This window comes from Anguilla rostrata, chromosome 13, assembly GCF_018555375.3.
Source record: "Anguilla rostrata isolate EN2019 chromosome 13, ASM1855537v3, whole genome shotgun sequence".
NCBI lineage: Eukaryota > Metazoa > Chordata > Actinopteri > Anguilliformes > Anguillidae > Anguilla > Anguilla rostrata.
Window position 1 is genome coordinate 7,359,323 of NC_057945.1, and position 23,303 is coordinate 7,382,625.

A 23,303-nucleotide genomic window follows, 5' to 3' on the forward strand; every position below is an offset into this window, starting at 1 on the left:
CTCCACACACACACACACACACACACACTCTACTCTACACACACAGACTGTGCCCATCTCCACACACACAGGAGCAGGCCCCACCACAGAGCAGCCACACGCCCACTTTAAAAGAGAGCCATTTCCAGGGAGGGAGGGAAAAAAAGAGACAAAAACATAAAAGTAGGAGAAGTCAATGTCACTGGCTGTCAGCCAGCCCTCCTCCCCAGAGAGAGAGCTGGGAAGGACACGGTAACTTCTACTTTTGTTTAAAGCGCACGAAGGGGGAGGGGGGGGGGGCGGGGGGTTGGGGGGTGCTGGGGAGTTCTGCCTTCTGCCCCAGAAACGGGGACAGAGGTGTGACTGAATTCATCCGGCCCATTCATCATGGTCCGGTCCCCGGGGGGGCGGGGCCTCGTACGCACAACCTCGCTCGCTGTGATTCAACACTGCCGCTCCGTTAAAAACCCAAACGCCTAGACTAACAGAACCCTTCTCCTTTCCCCCCCGCCCCAGCCCAGCACCGCCCCGGCCCAGCCCGGCCCCCTGCTCCCTCATTGGTCCAAAAATGACCTCCCGCTTAATATCGGAAGGCTTGCCAAAGAGAGCGTGCCACGCCCCCGCACGGCCATGCGCCAGGCGCTAATGAATTAGCATTAATTACAACAGATGTTGTGGCTTTATTTTCTCTCTGCTGCTCACCCCAACCCCCCCCCCCCCCCCCCCTCAACCCCCACCCCCTGTCCCAGGATCCTTCATTTCGGGGCCGTTACCGTCGCTGTGATTAAGCCCCTGTAAACACCTCGCAGCTAGACCAATGAGGGTTTGTAGCTGGAGGGGAAGGCACTGCGTGTTTTCCCTTGGCTGGTGTGATTCAAAACCGGATATGTTAGTTATTTTTCCTCTGTTCGTAAGACACAAGAGGTTGTGTGTACGAGGCCCCGCCCCCCGGGGACCGGACCGCACACCCCGGTGTCGGCGCGGGGATAGAACGGGAAAAAAAAAAAAAACAAAAACCCCGCCCCCGGGTTCAGAGATAGCGTCTGAGAGGGGAGGGAGGGGAGGCGTCTTTGTTTACTGCGGGCGCAGGTGCGCTCGGAGCGCGGAGGTGTGTAATTGGTCGGCTGCGCCGCGGGCCTCCCCCAGCGCCGCGGCTGAGCTTCGTTCCGCCCATCACCCCCCACTCCCCCCACACCCCCACACCCCCATCCGGCAATACCGGCGCCTGAGCTCTCAATTGCGCCGCCACGATTCCAGCTCTCCCCGAATTCGCGGAGAAAAAGGGGGCTTAAAGGGACGCTAAATTGAAACAAGCGGATCTTTGCCCGGAGGTTAACTACCTGCAGCTGGAGCCCAATTACCGCGATCGCCGGGGGAAACGGGGACCCCGATTACACCGGGAGCGGCGCGACAGGAAGCCGGGACCCCGTGGGCCGGCGTCTGCGTTTCCGCGGTCACCGAAACCGCACCGCACGCCGCACGCTCACGACCCGGTCGAGCGTTCCGGGCGGAGGGACAGAGCCTCACCTGAGGCTCTACCCAATCAGAGACGGACAAAAAAAAATGTCAAAATAAAAGCGCTACTCTTTAATAAAATGAATCCATAAAGCACAGTTAACATGCCGGAGGTGTGGGCTGCTGTGTAGGTGGTGCAGAGGAGTAAACCGTATAAAAAATGGCGAGAAACAAATATTGCATACAGTATACGCAGATACATAGCAATGACAGAATTTGACATACTGTCTGTCCACTTTGCATGAACACGTATACACACGCGCGCACGCACACAAACATACACACGCGCACGTACGCATACACGCGTGCACATACACAAACACACACACGTGCAGGCAGACACGCACAAGCATGCACACTCACACATACGCGCACACACACACACACACACACACACATGCATGAACGCACGCATGCACACACACTCACACTCACACACACACACACACACACACACTCACACTCACATACACACACACACACACACACACACACACAGACACTCACATACAAACATGATCAGGGCACGGGCAGGAAGCGTGGAAACGGAGGGGAGGCCAGCGGTGGGCGGAGTCAGTGTGGAAAGGGCAGTTTAACAGCCGGTAACGAGAGCACTTACACACGCGAAAAAACGAAGTTAGCCCCCTCGCCTCCCCCAGCGACGCCCACCACCCCACCTCCAGCCCCCACCCCAGCCCTGCAAAGAATCAAACCGGGCCAAGGCTAACTGCGGAGGCAGTAACGAGCCACTTTAAACGAAACGACTACCCCCCGCGGCCAGGAGAGCGCCCCGCTTCGCAAACGAACGGCGGCGGCGGCGGCGGCAGCGATGATGGAACGCAGTCGGGCCCGCATAAATCACGAGCGTACAAAACGTCCGGATGTTTGATTGCATTTTTTTTTCCCCCTGTTATTTTATGCGGCGACAGTCGAAAATGCAATCTTTCCCTGTTTCTGACCGCGCGCTTCCGCGATTATCGCCACGGCGACGTTCGTCAGGCGTTTTCGCCTGAAGTGGCGGCGGAGGAAGCGGCGCGGGAGGCGGGGCCGTCCGAAGAGCGACGATTGTGTCCGAGCGGCGTCCGCTCGCCTCCGCTTCCCCTCCCTCAAAAGAAAATCTTAATTTGTCCCCGTCCCCATTGGGTGGCAGTCTCCCGACCCCTCCCCCTGCTGTCACAGGAGCCTGACAGTAACCAGGCTTCCTATTGGCTGCCAACCCCTCCCTCTGCTGTCCATCCACTGCCAATCACTTCCATTAAGCTCAATACATCTCACAGGAGCCTGACAGTAAACAGGTTTCCTATTGGCTGCCAACTCCTCACCCTGCTGTGCACTGCCAATCACTTCCATTAAGCTCAATACAGCTCACAGGAGCCTGACAGTAACCAGGTTTCCTATTGGCTGCCACCTCCTCACCCTGCTGTCCATCCACTGCCAATCACTTCCATTAAGCTCAATGCAGCTCACAGGAGCCTGACAGTAAACAGGCTTCCTATTGGCTGCCAACCCCTCCCTCTGCTGTCCATCCACTGCCAATCACTTCCATTAAGCTCAATACATCTCACAGGAGTCTGACAGTAAACAGGCTTCCTATTGGCTGCCAACCCCTCACCCTGCTGTCCACTGGCATGGCCGCTCCGGAGCAGGGGAGCGTTCGCTCGCCTGCGCTCTTCAGAAACGGACAGCGGAGGTCAGCTCAGGCGAGCTCGAATAACCGCTATTGATCCGCGATGGATCCAGGAGAGCTCGGCCATCCATACGCTCTCGACACCCGCTGTTACTCAGAGAAGCCAGGCACAGCGCGAGCCACAAACACAGCGGGTTACAGGGCCCAAAAGACACCGGAATGTTCCAGAACGACCACCTTAAGGCCAGCCAGTTAACGCGTGGCCCCGCCTCTCCCAGACCAGCCAATTAACGCGTGGCCCCGCCTCTCCCAGACCAGCCAATTAACGTGTGGCCCCGCCTCTCCCAGACCAGCCAATTAACGCGTGGCCCCGCCTCTCCCAGACCAGCCAATTAACGCATGGCCCCGCCTCTCCCAGACCACCCTTACGTGGCTTCCGTAAAAAGGTTTGGACGGCCCTCTCCACAGTTACTGGGGGAAAGGCCGAGCTTCACACCGTCGGCTCGGCTCGCGTAGACTTCCCACCGACGCAAACACCGACGGAAAAAAAGCCTCGCTCGCCAGGATAAAGATGATTTGTTTGTGGAATTAGGCATTTGTATGTGCCCTTTCGGAGCCTCACCTGCTGATGCAACAGACCGGAGGAAACAAGGAAATAAATAAAGAATGGTTTCCTCAATCAGCTCAGGAGCCGGGAGAAGCTGGGTGACCTTTGGAAGCCCCTCTCGCTCCGCATCCTCTCTCTCACCGGGATTAATGAGCAGCATTCTTCAGCCAAAATACAGAGAAATACAAACACACACACGCACACACACAAGCAGACACGCACACGCACACACACACATGCACTCATGCGCACTCACACACACACATGCACACACACAAGCAGACACGCGCACGCACACACACACACATACAGACATATACGCACACACACACACAAACATGCACTCATGTGCACTCACACACACACACACACACATCACCATCACTCCACACACACACACACACAGCACTACGCACCACACAACACCACACACACACACACACCAGCACACACACACACACACACAAGCATATACGCGCACACACACACAACAGCACACACACACATGCATACGCTACCACAACACACACACACACACACACAACACGCAGCACACACACACACAACACAACGCACACACACACACACATCACAGCACTACGCGCATACACACAACATGCACTCCGCACCACACACACACACACAACAGCACTCATGCACACACACACAACACACACACACCACCACTACACCACACCCCCACTCCCACACACACACACACACACACACACCCACACACACTCACACTCCCCACACACACTCACACACACCTCCACACACTCCCACTCCACACACACACACAACAGCACTCCATCACACAACACTCCCACACTCCCACACACACACACACTCCCACACACACACACACACTCCCACACTCCCACTCACACACACGCCACCCTCAACACGCGTCGGCTGCACATAGGCAGCCAGCCGAGCTGCTGGAGCCGAGACCCCCTGTAGCCTCCCCAGCGCGGGTCCCACCAGCCGCGGGTCACCCCCTCAAACGCAGCGGCGCAATTAGAGAGGCAGGCCAGAGGGGCGGACCCCGGCAGGACGGCCGGCCCTAATTATCCCCAGCAGCTCGAATCGATACCGGCGCTCACACGCTCACCTGTCTGGCCTCACCTGCAAAAACCGCATCCATTCGGTTCCCGCCAAATATTTACCGCCAGACGCGCATCGATCCGCCGATATTAACGAACGAGCCCGTTAGCCGCCGTTTAATATCCACAGAGCGATAAATATAAATCTGTTACAATTTCGGGCTTTTCACACGCCAGGTAGCATGTATTCATTTTCAACAAAAAAAAAAAGCTGCATCTAATATAGAGGCTATCGCATCCGAACTGGCAGTCAAATGTGTAACATTTACCCCGAAGTGTATCTTCAAATTTGATAATGAATACCAACATTAGTCACACAAACAGCACAAAAAAGTTGCAAAAACAGGATTTCACGCGGGGCGCATCTTGCCCACACGTTTAAACGTTTAGAAGTGAGTGTAGTTTGACTCCTCAGACGTAAGCCAATCAGAGCTCACCAAATCAACACGAACCACACCAAAACTGGCTTTTTTTTTTACGAGCGTGCTTCTTTTAAAGCATTTCGTCTTCATTAGAATATCAATCCAGAATCTGGAGGCCACCGCTTTGGACACAACCAGTACATCAGATTTGGGGAAAACCGTTTGTCGTTCACGCTTTTCCGCAGACCAAAAAATCGATTCCATTTTAACGCCAGATATTCCGCCGCCCTTTTTGGCTACATCTGCTAGCCTCCTCCGCCTTGACCTCAGATCTGAAGGGCGTAGGACTGAACTAAACAAAGCTGCTTGGAAAGAGCGCTAGCCGTACTCATGCGCAACGTGCTACGCGCACTGCCATTCGCCCCAGATCAGTTTGCAATGTGCTTCAAATCTGACTTTTTTCCAGACGGGGCTCTGCTTGTTACATTACATTACATTACATTATAGGCATTTAGCAGACGCTCTTGTCCAGAGCGACGTACTACAAGTGCATTAGTTCAAAGTGCAGAGGTGCAAAAGAAACACAGAAGTGCCAGAAGTGACCACAGATCAGGACTCCAACCCTGTAGAGTAACCTGTTCAGCAAACAACAATCCTACTAAGTACAAACTAGCACTGGAATCACATTTGCCTAATCAGGCAAAAACAATCCTGCCAAACTAACGTAATCATATTACCCTAACTAGGTACATTGAGCTAAACTATAGGCTAGGGAGGGGTGGGGAGAGGTGCAGCCTGAAGAGATGAGTCTTTAGTCTTTTGTTCTTCCCTTGAGCAAGGTGTTTAACGTCAGGATCGCTTCCGTAAGATACCCAGCTGTATAAACGGGCCGCACGTAAAAGAAGGTGATCTGCGTAAGTCACTCTGGATACGAGCTTCTGCTAAACGTCAAAACGTGAGCAAAGCAGCGCTGCGAACCTTTCCAGTCGAGCTGAAAAGAATAATTTAAACTTTAAAACTTTTCATTTATTTATCAGTACATGTACCGGTATTTAGCCTTAGCGCCAGTGAGCATAGATAACCGCAGTAACCGTGGGGAACTCAGAAGGTAATAGTTCTGACACGTCGCTTTGATCTTCTAATAATTTCAACAGGGCGCTGCTCGATGTGGAATCGCACAGATCCATCGCTCAGAATTCGTGGCACAATGCGATAGAAAGTTCCTCTTCCCAGTTATTCTGTTAGGAATGAATGCTTAGTTACCTTCTACATGACAGTTCAAACTTTATCGCACCACATTTTCATGAAAATAAGCTGATTTACCATGCAAACAGTAGACATGGAAATTCGCCTTAAGGGGTCTGCACTCCATTGGGCCATTGCTCAGATTGCACAGTAAAATCTCCATTGTCATTTCAACTCTAACAAAGTACATATGAGTCCAACTGGCACCACATGTACTCTGCAAGAGGCAATTTAACATGGAATGTTGTACTATGTGGCTGCTATAAATGATACCAGATGTTTATAAGTTGATTATTTTCAATATGCAATATTTTTTTGGGGTGAATATTGCCATACAGTGAAAATAATATTCATTTAATATGCACAAAAATTAGCCTGTTTTAACGTTGATGAATGCACTGGTTGATTAATCACACAGATATGTCAATCATCACAGCCGTAATTTCCGATCGAAACGACGCGGACGGATTTTCCCGGGTTAACAACGTTTCCGCTATTTTTTTTTTTTTCGGGCGCTCGAAGCGAACGCCGCGGCGCGTTTTCGAAACGACTCGGAAACAGCCGCGGAAGACGAGGACCCGCTCGGCCCCGGAGCCGACCCGCGGAGAACGGCGGGCGAGGGGCCCCGGGCCAATTCCGCGGGGGCCATTTTCCCCGACATCGTTTCGGCGGGAAAAAAGACCTCGATTCGCCGATTGGGCGCACCGGCGCGTTTCAGCACAGCCCACTTAAAAACAACACTGTGGGGGGGGGAGGTAATCGCGGGCGGCCGCCGACGGATAGCGGGGAGACTTACTCATACGCCCCCCCTTACCCCCCACGCCCCCCCGCCACCCCCACCCGGAGGGCCGGTATCAAGAGATCCTTGTGGTTATTACGCTCCCTTCAGCTGCGTCGCAGCCCCAGAAAGCAATCACCGCTCGCCTCAGAATCAATCAGACCCGCACTTATTCCAACCGCTTAGCCTCACTGGAGGGAAACAGCTCGCTCGCCAGCGCCCCGGTAATGAGTTCTTACCACCAGGATCATGATACATAAAAATAAAAAATAAAAATAAATAAATAAATAAATAAATAAATACAAATCCACGGGAAAAGGTTTCAGGAGCATTGTGAGATTTTTTTTTTTTGAAACAAGCTGTTAAATTCATGAACTAGGCAGGGAGGCTTTGTTTGAGTGGTGAACAGGAATGTGTGTGTGCGTGTGTGTGTGTGTGTGTGTCTGGCTGGCTGTGTTGGATGTAGTGTAGCTGTGTTGCTCTGATGGGTGTAGCTGTGCGTGTGTGTGTGTGTGCACGTGTGTGTCTGGCTGGCTGTGTGGCTTTGTCGTGTATAGTTGTGTGTTTGGGTGTGTTGAGTATAGGGTGGTTGTGTGTGTAGCTGTGTCATTGTTGTGTGTAGTTGTGTGCTAGGCTGTGTTTAGTATACTGTGATTACGTGTGTAGCTCTGTGGCTAGAGTGCCGTTGCAGGCCCCCTGTTGGAAACCCAGGCATTAGATAACATCTTCCCATTTTAAATGCTTTAACAGACAAAGGCCTTTGTCCTTCAGTTAAGCTGTTTCCGTGTGATCTGACCCCGAGTGTGATCCTGCATGCGAAAAAAGCCAGGCGCCCCGTGTGACAGTTCAGAGGTCAGCGTTCGCCTCTGTGTCTTTCACACCTCCGCATATCCAACACCCATTCTTCTCTTCCCTTCCCTTCTCTTCTCTCCCCCCTTTTCATCTTCCTCACGGCTACCCCGCCGCATCCCTTCGCCCGTTTGCCCATCTCCGCGCGTCGAGTCGTTTACACCTCTCTGTGGATCGCTCCGACCCCGCGTCTCGTCCACAGAGAGCCGAGGCGAGCGAAACGTGTGTGGGGAGCACCGCCCTGCGGAACCGAATAAGACCCGCCTTCGCTCAGCCCTTTCCTGTTCGCAGGTGGCGGAGGGGGGCGTAAAGCTCATCCGCTACGACGGGCCGTCCGCGTCTTCCTCGGGCCTCGGTTCCGTCGCTACGCAGGCCCACGCTCACGACGCGGAGGACTTTGAACTATACAAACGCTAACCCGAGGGTGCCAAACTCCAGTCCAGGAAGTTTTTGGGGATTTTTTTACCTTACAGCCATTTAGCGACTTACACAACTTTTACATAGCATTTTACATTGTATCCATTAATACAGCTGGATATACTGTATACTGAAGCAATGCAGGTTAAGTACCTTGCTCAGGGGTACAACGGCAGTGTCCTACCCAGGAATCAAACCTGTGACCTTTCGGTTACAAGCCCAGTTCCTTACCCACTGTGCTACATTGAATGCGGCCCTATTCAAAGCCTTAAAGGTCTCGGACCAAAGACATTGTATCAAATCCAGTAACTAACCAGAAAGGCGGAATGAAAGATCTGATCCGATTCCTCTCACATACTCCGCTTTGTGTTTTTCAGTGAAGCTGTGCTTGGACGAGGGCCCGGTTTGAGACTAATGGGACTTTAATTTGCAGCGTTGAGGGGTAATTTCTCGGTCTTGTATCCCATTCAGAGCTCTTCTTTTAAACAGCAAAGAAAATGGCTGTCAGATCATGTGATGCGCTGTGGCTTTACCGATAGGGTGAGGAAACAACATGCGGAAGCCCTTCAAGAGAAAGCCTAGACTTAATGAACACGTTGTCCAGTATTTATCTGTGCTCAGATACACTAAACACTGTGTACCGGTGTTCAGATACACTAAACGCTGTGTACCAGTGTTCAGCTCTGTGTTCAGACGTACTGAACACTGCGTAACAGCGTTCAGCTCTGTGTTCAGATATGCTGACACTGTGTATCAGTGTTCAGCTCTGTGTTCTGCTATACTAAACACTGTGTATCAGCGTTCAGCTCTGTGTTCAGATATACTAAACACTGTGTATTAGCGTTCAGCTCTGTGTTCAGATATACTGAACACTGTGTATCAGTGTTCAGCTCTGTGTTCTGATATACTGAACACTGCGTATCAGTGTTCAGCTCTGTGTTCTGATATACTGAACACTGTGTATCAGTGTTCAGCTCTGTGTTCTGATATACTAAACACAGTGTATCAGTGTTCAGCTCTGTGTTCTGATATACTGAACACTGCGTACCAGCGTTCAGCTCTGTGTTCAGACGTACTGAGCACCATGTGACCTGGGTGATTGTGTTACAGTAACACAGAGGCCTCCAGCGCTGAGCATTTGTATGTAAGGCCGGTCTGTGGCTTCCACGGTACTCTGTCTCATTGATTTGCAGTCAGTGCCAGGAGGGAGTGCTAATTGCTCCATATGTAACCCCCTCTGTGTGTGTGTGTGAGTGTCAGTCCTGTGCTGTCAGCCAGTCGTCACACACACCAGCTGCTACCACCATAACCCACTAACCGCTATCACCCTCCATTACCGCTATTACCCCCACACTGCCTGTATATCGCCCCCCTTTCCTCCATCACCGCCACACTACCAGTATATCACCCACTTACCCCCATCACCCCCTAGCAACCTGCTTCTTCTATTCATGGACAAGGACGTTGCCACAAATATATGAAGTATGTATAATGAGATATATGCACACACTCTCACACACACACATAGACACAAACACACACACACACTGACAGCACACAAACACACACACTGACACAGACAGCACGCACACGCACACACACACACACACCCACACCCACACACGCACACACACACACAGCAGCACGATATTCAGACAACAGAGCGAGACCCAGCTCTGTATTTCAGAGCACCTCGTACCCTTCAAAGGCTGATAACTCGGTATCAACCCGACAGCCAGTCAAAGCCAAGTCTTAAATCGCCAGCAATCGACAAATTCTCTTAACCAATACAAATGCAGTATTTGCCCAGATTTAAAAAAAAAAAAAAAAATCTTTTAAAGATAAACACTTAGACCAAATATCCCTGAACAAAAAGCTTACGCAGAGAGGAACACAGGCCCGGTGCTCCAGGCGCTCCTGACTGAGCCAATCGGGAGGCAGCGTAGGCTCCGAACGCCGCGTGACCGTCGGGCGGCGCGCCGGGTTTAAAAGGCTGAGCCACCCCCCCCTCCCGGAGACCCGAACGCGACGCTCGAAACAGGACGAGGGCGAGCGAAAAAGCGCTGACTCGGCCTCGGGCGAAACCGAAACGCTGTTTTAAATTATTCCGGGGAGGAGCCGCACGCGCTCAGACGAGCCGTCGCCGTCCCGGAGTCTCCCGGAGAGGCGCCTTCGACGTAAATCACAGCCGACGTTTTAATTAAATGCTCTAAAGGTTACAAAATTGTTATTCCCCCCACCCCCCCGCCCCTCCGTCCAGCCACATCTATTTTTCTTACTTTTAAGAATGACCCAGGCGCAAAAAAGGTCAAGGTGCCTGTCCGTTACACACGAAAGGGCGACCGTCACCAAAACGTGTGCCCCCATGTCTCCAAGAGCGCGAACGTCACTTGTGGAGAAATGTGTAAAAGAGGGAACAGTCTAAATGATTCAATAAATAAATAAATTAATTAAACTTTGATTAGTGAGCTGGGCTTGGAAGCGGTCAGTCTGAAATCAGGCTGAGCCACTGTTGGACGTTGCACGAGGTGCTTTATGCCATGCAATATAGTTAATATCTGACTGTACGCACATGAATATTAATCGCGGGTGCAATGGGCAGCATGCAGGCTTGCACGGTGCCTTTTGTCGATCTCAAAGGATTTTTACGGCGAAGAAGGAAACCCATCAGAACCGCCACCAATGCGTTAGCCGCCCCAACCCGGACGACGTACGGCGAATCTCTCCAGAGCCGGAACACTTCACCGGGATCAAACGAAAGCGTGAAACGGGGTCAGGTCTACGCGGCGCGGGTCGCCCCGGGACGAGGGCGTCTCTCTAAACACGCCGAGGCGGACAGCAAACTGAAACGGGAGGGGGGTGGAGCTCTCGTCAGGATGAACGGAACACTGCGAGCGGCGGGACTCCGGGAGCGGCACGCCGACGGCCCGGCCGCGCGAGCGAGCGGCTAACGAACCGCGTTCGGGTTCGAGTTTTTCCTCTCCACCGTTAACGGATAAAAGCTGAGCTGGCATAATAACAACAGCCTGTGGGGGGGGGGGGCTGGGGCTGGGGCTGGGGGGTGAGGGGGGGAAGTGGGGATGGCATAAAACTAAGACTAAAACGAGGGCAGCGCAGAAGTCAGCTGAGTGGAACCGCTGAGTGGAGCGGTCGATAAAGACAGAGACGCGGCCTCCTCTCCGTTTCCCCCCGCCGAAAATAGCGGCCGTTAGCGAGAGGGCCCGAGGTACGTCCGGCGCTCGGCAACAGGCGGCGCGTCCATCTCAGCTCGCGCCGTAGCGCTTCTTTTTTTTCTTCTTCCTCCCCGAGCAAGCGCTTCCCCCGAGGCGTCAGCGAGTCGCGCACTTTTAGATCGGGCCGACCCTTCCGTCGCCAGCGGCAGAAATCAGGACGAGATGGCGAAGGCGTCGCGTGGCCTGCCGGGGGGGGGGGGAAGGGGGGGGAGCTCCTCGGGGATTCTCGCGCACCGCTCTGTCGCCAACGACGACGCGACGCTGACGGGATGAAAGCACCCCCCCCCCCCCCCCCTGCACAAATTACCTGAGGCGAAGAGGTGTGTGACTTTTCAGACGCCACTGTTCATCAGCTACGATGCCCGCCATTCTAATAAACACTATAAGGAGACGTAAACCAGGCGGACGATACTCCCTCACATACAACACAGGAACGCTCTGCGAATTTAAATCATTCGCGTCGGACTGGGGTTGACAGTGCACATCTGCTGAAAGTGCGGCTTTTTATAATCCGCCCTTTTTAGTTACCGTTATCATATTCGAAATCCAGGTTGAAATCGCGGCGATGAGAAGTTACGAGAACACTTGCCAGGAAAGCGCTGTTGTGATTTGCTGGGGTTATTATCCAATCCGGCGGTAAATGCAAATTGTTCCCCTGTGCACTCAAGGTAAATCTCCTGTTTATTGGTGGCTTACATCTCGCACGCCACAGAAGCTGCATGTACTCGCCGAAGTATCCCGCCATTGGAACCGATAAGAACCATTACAACACATTCAGCAAGAATAACAACATCCCAGCAAGGTTTCAGAAGCCAGTGTCAAATAACTGCTGCTTGTAGCAACATTTTTTTTTTTTTTACAATATTAACACTCTCTACCCGCAGCTTTCCAAGAACGTCGTGAATACCAACAGTTGAGACGAGACGATATGCAGATGCATTGCATGCATGTTGGCATGTTGTAGCCAAGCAAACGTTACAAAACAACAAATTAATTAATTAATTGATAAATACATTTCTCATCTGAAACTACACGCAACAGGGCTAGGAGTAGCAAAAGAAGAAAGATGGCAAAAACAGGGCAAGAACAACAATACTATTAACCTCGAGCTCCGAGCAACGTGCTAAACGGTTAAAACGCTATTTCGCGACAGCTAGAAAACGCTGACGGACGCGCTCGCCCGGTCCGCCCGGGCATGGCGCAGAGAAGACACAAAGATAAACACGACGCAGTTTCCTCACGCAAACACAGTGACCGTTAATCACGGAAGATATTATTACTAATTTTCAGAAATGTCCCACAGCAACCCGAAAAAAGGAGGTCGATAAGTAGGCCCCCGGAATCATGAAAAGGTCCTTTTTTTTTGTGTGTAATGAAAATAACATTTACTGGGAGGAATAATGGATTCCAGGTTCACTTTCTCTAGATGGTGTCACTCCATTAGATTTAATTGAGGCCTATTCTTTCCATTGAGGGAAATAAGCTAAAAGGAACAGCATTACAGCGCGTTATTGATGTACCTGATTTCTCTGGAAATTGGACCATTTAGCACTGCGGGGCCAGGTCCAGAAAGGAGGACAGTCTGCCTGCCGGACTATTCAAGCCTCTAATGAAGCGCAAATTGGATTCTGATGGTTTCAGAACAAAGGACCCAGGCGAAGGCGACTCGTTTGAGTCCGAAATGAGAAACATTTCCTCTAATAAAGACGGCGTTATTTGTCAGAGGCGAGCGCCAGGCGCCGCCGCGCCGCCGCCATCCCTCGCCTCGGCGCCGCGAAATACGCCTCGGATCGCGGCGTCCCCGGTCGGACCTGCCGACGGACGGCGAAAGCTTTAGAGGCGGGAACAAACGCGTGAACCCGACGACGTCAGCAGACGGGCAGTGATTTGGGCTGAGAGCGTGATTGGCGGCTTTGCGCGTTTTTCCACACATTGTGTTTCAGTGAATATCGCGACATGGAGAGGAGCGAGAGGAGAAGAGAGGGCTGCTCTTTGGCGGCTGTTCCTGTTCCCTCCCACAGACAGGGAGGCCTACAGGACCTTGGACAGCAGCAGTGTCTGTCCCCTCCCACAGACAGGGAGGCCTACAGGACCTCGGACAGCATCTGAGACTCTTATCCCGACAGTCAGGGAGACCTACAGGACCTCGGACAGCAACAGTGTCTGTCCCCTCCCACAGATGGGGAGACCTACAGGACCTTGGACAGCAGCAGTGTCTGTCCCCTCCCACAGACAGGGAGACCTACAGGACCTTGGACAGCATCTGTGTCTGTTCCCTCCCATAGTCAGGGAGACCTACAGGACCTTGGACAGCATATGTGACTGTTCCCCCCACAGTCAGGGAGACCTACAGGACCTTGGACAGCAGCTGTGTCTGTTCCCTCCCATAGTCAGGAAGGCCTACAGGACCTTGGACAGCAGCAGTGTCTGCTCTCTCCCACAGACAGGGAGGCCTACAGGACCTCGGACAGCAGCTGTGTCTGTCCCCTCCCATAGTCAGGGAGACCTACAGGACCTTGGACAGCATCTGTGACTGTTCCTTCCCACAGCCAGGGAGGGAACAGGTGCACACACACAGGCACGCACGCACACACAGTGGTCACTTTATTAAGTCCTTTTGCCTCCAAAACAGCCTGAATTATTCGCGGTGTGGATTAATCAATGCGCTGGTAGGTATTAAGGGGCCTAATGTGTACCAGGAAAACTCTCTCCATACCAATACATCACCAAAATCAGCCAGCGCCATTGACACAAGGCAGGATGGCTCCACGGATCCATGCTGATTACACCTAATGCTGACCCAACCATCTGCATGGCACAGCAGAAATCAAGATTCATCAGACCAATCTTTTTTTTCCCAAACTTCAATCATCCAGTTCTGGGATCACACACCCACTGTAGCCTCATCTTCCTGTTCTTAGCTGACAGGAGCGGAGCCCGCTGTGGTCTTCTGCTGCTGTAGCCCATGCACTTCTATCTATTGTGCTTTCAGAGCTGCCCACCACTGTGGTAACCAACTGTTATTTGGGCATTTGTGGTCTTTGTGTTAATAGCTGCCTATTCTCCTCTGACCTCTCTCATTAACGATGAGTTTTCATCCACAGAACTGCTGCTCACTGGGTGTGTTTGTTTATCACACCGTTCTCTGTACACCCTAGAGAGATTGCAGTGTGTGGAAACCCCAGGGCAGCTGTTTCTGAGATGCTGGAACCACCACACCTGGCACTAACAATCACACCCGGACCGAAGCCGCTTAGATCACACATCTTGCCCATTCTAATGTATGGTTATACATCGACTAAATCTCTTCACCATATCTGCAGGTTTTACATACTGAGTTTTATTTTACAAATGGCGTAAATTTAAATACCAAATGGTGAAAGCACAGCCGTTCATCTTTTTTTAAACTGATGGCAGTGGATATTTTTGAAAGTTGGTGGGGGTATATTTGTCAAAATTAATAAGGCTTTAATGTTATATAAACAATTAGAACTTCTATGAATGTCACTGAATTCAGTTTAATTGGAATAAATTCCAAAATTCATTACTGGCCCCAAACCTGTATATGTAATGTAAAATACCATTGCTTAAATAAGAATTATTATTGTTAATTAGGGTTTTTTTGCTTACATTCTGCTTTGTAGCTGGATGCCTTCGAACAAAGTCAAGTGGGTATTATCTGAAACAACTGCTATTGGTATTAAAAGAACTGTGCATGTCTCTTTTATAAGAAAAAAAATCATTAAATCGTTTAAAAAATCTCATTAAACTATTTTTTTTTTAAATGATTTAGTTGTTTTTCAACATGTTCTCGTTTCAAATAAACACGTGAAACAGACTTTCTAGAATGAGGACGTTGACTGTACGATTCCATGCTGTAATTACATTCGCAAAACGTTTTTTTTTGCCGTCATGTTCACATTAATGAATGAATCACTCCACGTATTGTGGACATAACCCTCCACAAAGAGAATCAATAATTTACAAAACGCTGTTACGGAATGACAACAAATCATTGAGAACATCTCCGAGTAAAAAGTATGCAGGACAATGAAAAATCATTTAGAAAACAGAACTCATTTTAACAAAAGACCACTTTTCCAGGAACAGATAGATGAGTTTAGGCTAAAAGCCTCGGGTTTTGTTCCCTGGGGGAAAGACCCATATTGATTTATCCATTTTTTATGTCTGATTTATAAGAAATGTAACTCAGAAAGCAACTGTTCAGCAATCTATGAATTACACGATGCGATGTCTGCATCGAGTCTCTTTATAAATAAACTGGAAAGATGCCAGCGAGATTTATCTCGGACATATTTCATTATTAAAAATGGAAGGAAAAAAAAGAATTTCAAAGGAAAGGTATTGTATTTTATTGGACTTTAAAAAGGAAGAATTTAATATTTGGGGGTATACAGTGCAGTCCGGGCAGTGACACAATTTCTGTTGTTGTGGCCCTGTACTCCTGTAAATTGGATTTGAAATAAATCAATGAGGATGAGGTTAAAGTGTCAGATTGCCAGATTTACAGATTTAATTTCATTATTGAGATAAATTTTGATGAATTGTTTAGATTGTTAGAATATTTAGATTAATTTTGTAATTTAAAAAGGTAACATTAGTTAATGTTTTCTTTTAATATATATATATATATATATACATATATATATATATATTTATCTTTGGTAAATCCCAGATAGGCATTATAATGCCAAATGTATTACTGGGAACATTTATCTTTGTTTGTACAAATCAATCATCGAGGAAGGTCAAAAAACATTACTGCATCATGACTTTCACACATATAAAAACAAGAACAGAAAATATAATAAGATGCATTGTCTGGGGAGGGGCAGTGCTTACTGAGTGAGGATCACGATCCTAATCTCTACTCAATCATTTTTACTCATCACACCCAATCAGGCTGCGATAAATCCTTATTTTAGCAATCGTCCTGGACATTCTTTTAAAGTGGATTAGAAGCCCGGGGTATTCATACACAAAAACAAGCACATGCCCACACTCGGGATCATGACAGGGTTTTTTTTTTTCTTTAGACAAAGGGCACCAAAACAACACGGTTCTAAGCTAGAAAACAGCAGGGAAAGCATGGTATCAAGTTGTCAGTACAAATAACAGGAGAGAGAGGGGGGGGGGGGAAAGCAAGCGAGGGGCTGGCCGCGGTCTCGATAAGAACAAGCGTTCCATCAGCGGAGACAAAAACAAACTATTAGCCGGCGCCAAACAACACCTTCAGGAGCGAGGCCACGTTTTGGAGTGGCTGGGCTTTGTTTGCTTCGCGCCGCGGAGAAGATAAAGCGCGGCTGCTGTGAAGGAGAGGTCTGTCAAACGGGAGGAGGGGAGACGGAGCGTCCCAGAGCAGGGCTGACGAGCGTGCCTCTGACGTCACGCTGGGACCCAGGCTGTCTCCGAGCGGGAGCTCTGCGTCTTCGGCTCTGTCGGCGCTGGCCCTAGTCCTCCGCATTCACAGATGGGCCTTGATCTCGTCTTAAACCAGGCCCATCGGCAGGCCTGATCCATGGGCTCCAGAGCCAAGCCTGCCCGTGACCTCAGCTCGCCCGTCGCTACCGACCGCATTTACGAGGAGGAGCTGCCACCACTGGGGACTCAAGGAGCCGCCCGAGAGTGATTTCCCAGCGTCATTTCCCAGAGTGACTCCCCAGTGTTCTTTCCCAGAATTTCCAAGTGTGTACTCCCAGAGTTCTTTCCCAGAATGATTCCCCAGAATTTATTCCCACAGTGATTTACAAGTGTTCTTTCCCAGAGTGATTTCCCAGTGTTATTTCCCAGAGTGATTTCCCAATGTTCTTTCCCAAAGTGATTTCCTTGTGTTCTTTCCCAGAATTATATCCCAGTGTTCTTTCCCAGAGTGATTTCCCAGTATGTAGTTTCACAGTGATTTCTCAGTGCCCTATGCCAAAGTAGTGCCTATGCCTTCCTAGTGTGTTTCCGGGAGGTAACTCCCCATATGTTTTCCTAGTGAGTCCTGACTGTAAATGGAGGGTCCCATCTCTATATAGCCTCAATAGCCCCTGAGCATCAAGTTGGCTGAGAACACACGCTGCCACGTCCCCTTTCAGCCATTTTGAATTCCCCCACTAAAGGTGGGAGTGTAAAGCTGAGCGTTTGGAAAGGGACGGATGACGCCGTCAGTCAGACGATACGCGTCCCTCGCATTCCATTACCGAGTCGCACCGAGGAGGCCGATGACATCTGCATACGGTTTAATAAGCTAGCGAGGATAATTCACTCCCCGCTTCACGAGGAGATAAGCCAGGAGATACATTAGCCTCTGCCTCATAAATATTCAATCAATTAGCTGAAGAGTGCAGGTGTTTTAAAAGGAGATAAATCACAGCGACGTGCGGTCCCGCAGAGCGCCAGGGCCACCGTAACGGGCCTTCTTCAGTCTGCAGGACGACGACGGGGGCCGCGCGGAAAAAACCGCTAGCGCGCCAGCGCAGCCGCACGCTAGTCCTGAGAAAGAGACGGGCCAAAATCCTTTGTTCGTACAGAAGATATGGAAAGAAGGGGGGGGGGAAGCATATGGCGCTTCCGTACGAACAATAAACCAGACGCTTTCCTTTTTGACATCGTAGTCTTAATGTCGTACGCAATAAAAATTTAAAAAAAGAAATCGTTACCCGGGGCGGTAAACAAACGCACTTGCGATTTTATTGCTATTTTACCTTCAGAAGGATAACTAATAAAGATAAGCGAGTGGCGATGAAACTTTAAAAGATGTATAAATGAAGGTTGCATCTCTGATTTCCGTGGCGCAGAGCAATATCTGGCTCTCGGTGCTCGCCCGAGTTTCCAGGACGGTAACAGAGGCCTTCCTCAGGGAAGGGGGAAGGAAGGCGGAGGCTAGCGGAGGAGGGGAAATTGGAGCCGGTCGGCACACAGAACCCGGCGCATTATCGCTTCCATCTCACTCACCTAACTCACAGGAGAGAGAGCGGGGAGATTTATTATAAACGGAGAGGAAAGATAATAACAATAAATCCTGTTTGGTTTAGAGTCAAGCTGCGGCCTGCGAGCGATAGATCATTCTCGCTCGGGGGGGAAAAATGGATTTGGGATCTGAAGTCTGGCTCCTAACAGGGCCTGGCGCTACTGTGGGCGCTAAGCTGGGAAAGGGTCTCGCACCTGGAGCAATGAGGGCGGGAGAGTAACCAACGCGGGGAGCGCGGCTATTGCGCGCGCCGCGGCTAATAGCGACGGCGTTCGGAAACGGAAACGATTCGACGAGCGCAAGAGCGGCCGCGTCTCAGCGAGCTCGGGGGGGGGGGGGCGGGAGAGAGAAACGGGAAAAGCAGAAAAGCAATAACAATCCGGGCCACTTGCCCGGCAAAATCCCCTGAGCGGGCAGCGCCTAATGCTGCATGTGAATGACGTCCGGCGGCCAAAACATATGTCTGTTCTCCTGAAAGTCAACCGTGCCTTCTCCATGACTGCACCAATATCGTCTTTGAAACCTATGTTGAACAACTGTGTGACAATGAGGCATTCATGCTCAATCCTTGAATGTTAGCAAAAGGCAAAGAATAAACGGTTGGAAGTATGCCAAGAGGATGGTCTTGACCCCTCAATTCAGAAATGTGCACCTTTGCATCTTCCATTACGAAGACCAGAGTAAACCGATTGTTTCAGTCGATTGCGGTTACAAAATCTTTGTGTCGAAATGCCTGAGCAATACACTAAATCCTGAAATGTTCGAATGAGAGAAAATCAATGGTTAAAGTTTGAGATATAGCCACTATATAAATGCAGTCCATTTACCATCTTGCAAGCTATTATTTCATAAAATACACATTTAAATTATGCCCATCCGTCATCATCCAGCAATGATTCCAAATTGTCTTCAGTAAATGAAAACGTGAATTGTTCAGGTCATACCTTACACAAAGCGTGCCCTATCATAGCATTCAGGAAGCATTCATAAGCATGTATTAATGTCTAACAACATCCTGCCTATGTAAATGGAATTCATTATGAAAGATAATAATGCATGCTGTGTAAAATTTTATTGGCAAACAAGAAATTCCATGAGTATAGTGTCGATTTAATTAATGGTAAGTGATCTGGCCGAAATTCATAAGGTTATATTATTGTTTATCTTATTATTTATCATTAATAACATGGTAGCCAGCAATATTTATGGTAGTTACCAGATTCAAACATTTTTTCTCCATCGCTAAGCTAGCTAATAAATTAAGATGAATAAGAAACATAATCATACCTGTCTGGCATACTCTGATAAAGTAAAATGATTTCAGGTTGACAGAAAACTGCACTCTCGCAGTAAAAAGCACGTCACTGAAAGAGAAGGATACTCTGAATTCTGAACTCACACAAAAAATGCACAGGGCATTTTTTTTTTTTTTTGCCTCCTGAGTAAAATCAAAGCAAGCAAACCAGACAGAGAGAAACGGAGCTCTAAACAAACTGGCTTCAGATCGATACCCTGTTTTGCCTGGTCTAAGAAAGGATCTTCTGTTCCACCGCCCGTGCCCATCTGGTATCAACGGTGTCTGCTGTAAAGGACGCCTGCGCTGACGCGGATGCAGAAGCAGTCTGGGAGGAGGATGTCGCCGCGGTCCGTGTGGGCAAAAACGGTTATGCGGGCGGGGGGGGGGGCCTTGCACAGCTCCGACGGGGCCCACCGGGGGGCCCCCTGCCAGGGCACTGACAGGCTGAAGGAGCGCCTGCCCGAGGGCCCGGGGACACACCTGTCCGCTCCGATCTGCCCTCCCGCGCCGCGCTGACAGGTAAACAGCATCGCCGCTGCAGGTAAACAGCACCCCACCCGCCACAGGAAGCGCGCGTTCTCCCTGTCAGACCTAACGCTCCTCCACTTCCCCGAGTCAGAGCCAGTCAGAGTGACCAGAGCAGATCAGCCCACCTCCTCACAGATACACACAAGCGTCTCTGCTCTGCAATGCCCTATAACACTCCACAACAGACTATGAAGCTGTCTCACTGCATTGTCCTTTACACAGCAGTGTACGCTCTACGACACCTCATAACACGCTATAATGCTCCATAACACAACCTTTCTACAGTATGTGTCAGGCTAGTCAGTGCTCCTTAATACACAATACCACTCTAAGGTGACCTCACTGTACAATATTGCCCTTTACACTGTTTGTTGATGCTTCACTCAACTATGAATGTTATATAGTGCTTAATGACACTCCTAATGCTCCATAACACAGATTCTCTGTTCTTTTTGTTCTTTTACTCTACTCTCCATGCTCTGCAATGTTTAAAAAACACTCCAGAATGTTGCAGTAGTGAATCTTTTACACTACCATCTATTTATAATGCCCTATAACAATTTATAATGCTCTTTAACAGGGGTGTCAAGCTGAATGCCAAGGGGGCCGTAGAGTCTGCAGATTTTTGTTTTTTCTTTTCAATCAACTGTCAATTAAGGCCTTGAGAACGAGGTGTGTGGGTTCCTTAGCCAATCAATGACTTAAATGAAACACTTGTCCCGAGAACACCCCATAAAACCAGCAGTGGACCTGCAGCCCTCCAGGACTGGAGTCTGACACCTGTGCTCTATTACAGCGCCTCAGTGTTTTGTGCCTTGCTTCACTGTAAATGTGCTATAATGCTTAATAACCATTTACATCATGACTTGGTGCATTATCATTTTCACTATTGCCTGTGCTCTCCAGTGCTTTATAACACTCTCTAACACTGTCCGAATGCACTGTGCTTTGCTCCACTGTAACTGTTTCACAATGCTTAATAACCCTTTATGACAATAACTTGCTGCTCGAACGCAGACGCCCACCACAGAAAGGTTGACCGCCATTTTATTGGAGGGTGAACGGCTTCACACCCAGACGAGCTCACATCCAGCGACAAACCGACGGTATCGCCCAATTAGAATACCCACATCCAGCTCCAAAACCGCTAGGTTAACGGTGGATCGTTTTCTGAGGCATCACAGAAAGTTTAGCGTCCACGCAGATGTTTTAACTGGTTTAAGTAGATGTTCAAAGGCTTTATGTCCACGTGGTGCCGCTTGAAGGAAGCTCTGGTGAGTAAAAACTCTCCCTTATCCCCCTCCCGGCCACACGTGTATTACAGACCCTGCCTGCAGATAGCCGTATTGATTGCTGCGTCTGCAGTCTCGGGGTTGTATTTTTCAACCGGGAAGCCTTTATCGCTTCGCGCTTAACTCCGCTAATGTGCTTCGCGGCGAGCGGCTGTGCTCCCGCGCCCCCCCCCCCCCCTCCGGGCGTTAATGTAATGAACGGCACCGCCCGTAGGTGTACATTAAAGAGGAAAAACCGCTTTGCCGGAGATAGCATTAGCATAATATGAATCACCGTGGTTACGGAATCGGAAACGCGGAAAAAAAAAGTACAGTCCGGGGCCCATTGCTGCTGTCAGCCGAACGCGGATTCATTTGATCAGAAGCATGAAGGCTCGGGGCAGCCTGAGCCCGAAGCCACATCGCTCTCTCCTCACGGAACGTTCCGGAACAGCGAAATGCTCCCGCAATCCAGCCAGGCCTTGGCTAACTTCAAAAGGACAGACGAAACAGCCATTCATCTTTACTGGAATATGTGGCTTCCTTTTTCTGTGTGTGTGTGTGTGTGTGTGTGTGTTCAAATATATTTTAAAAAATCTTTTTAAGCATGTTTGTCTTCTTTTGCATTTCCTGTTTATGCTTCTCTAAATTACTTTGAAAAATGAGTGTATGTCTAAAAGCCCAGATAAAAATAGAGAGAGAGAGACAGAGGAGAGAAAGAGAGAGCTAGAGAGAGACTGAAATAGACATAGATAGACAGACAGAGAGAGAGACACACAGACAGAGAGAGAGAAAGAGAGACACACAGACAGAGCGAGAGACATACTTATAGAGAGAAAGAGAGAGGCACTCGGAGAGATAGAGAGAGAGACAGAGAAAGAGAGAGGCACACACAGATAGAGAGAGAGAAAGAGAGAGCCACACAGAGATTGAGACAGAGAGACGGCGGTCGGTGGCCGCAGTGGGGGTGCCCCCCCCCCCCCCGTCGAGCGGGAGCTGACAGTCCTCGGCTCCTTCATCACACATCTCACCTGGAGAGCCCCGCCCCCCCGCGCGGCAAACCTGCTCCTCTCAATTATCATCCCCATCAGAGACGCACATCTCATCTCGGGATCTGTCACTTTATCAAATGAAGTGCACCTCAACCCGGCCCGCACGCGGTCCTACCCACCGAGTAAATAATTACCCGGGAAATCTGATCCTCCTGCACCCCCTCCCCCCTCCCTCCCTCACCCCCCCCCCCCACCACCTCCTCCCGCAAACCAAACCGCTTTCTCAATTATCATTCCCGTTGTTGTTTCTCTCTTTCCTGCCTCCGCACAAAAGGCTTTCTAATTAGCCAGACCGCTTCGCCGTCCCTTTTTGTTTTTTTTGTTTTTAGCGTTTCGTCCCTTATCGCCGCCGGTCGAGTTCCGTACGAGCGGCGCGGCGGTCGCCGAGTGACCGCGTGATTGACGGCTGCTCCGAGTCCAATTCGGGCAGGCCGACGAAATGAAGACGTGTTTTTTCTGGG

General features: G+C 50.0%; 1 protein-coding gene across 1 annotated transcript in view; it reads right to left on the bottom strand.

Moving 5' to 3' along the window:
* The window catches only part of ptprt (protein tyrosine phosphatase receptor type T), a 301,390-nt gene that overhangs the window by 156,827 nt on the left and 121,260 nt on the right, over window positions 1–23,303 (bottom strand). The gene's annotated exons all lie outside the window — the stretch shown is intronic.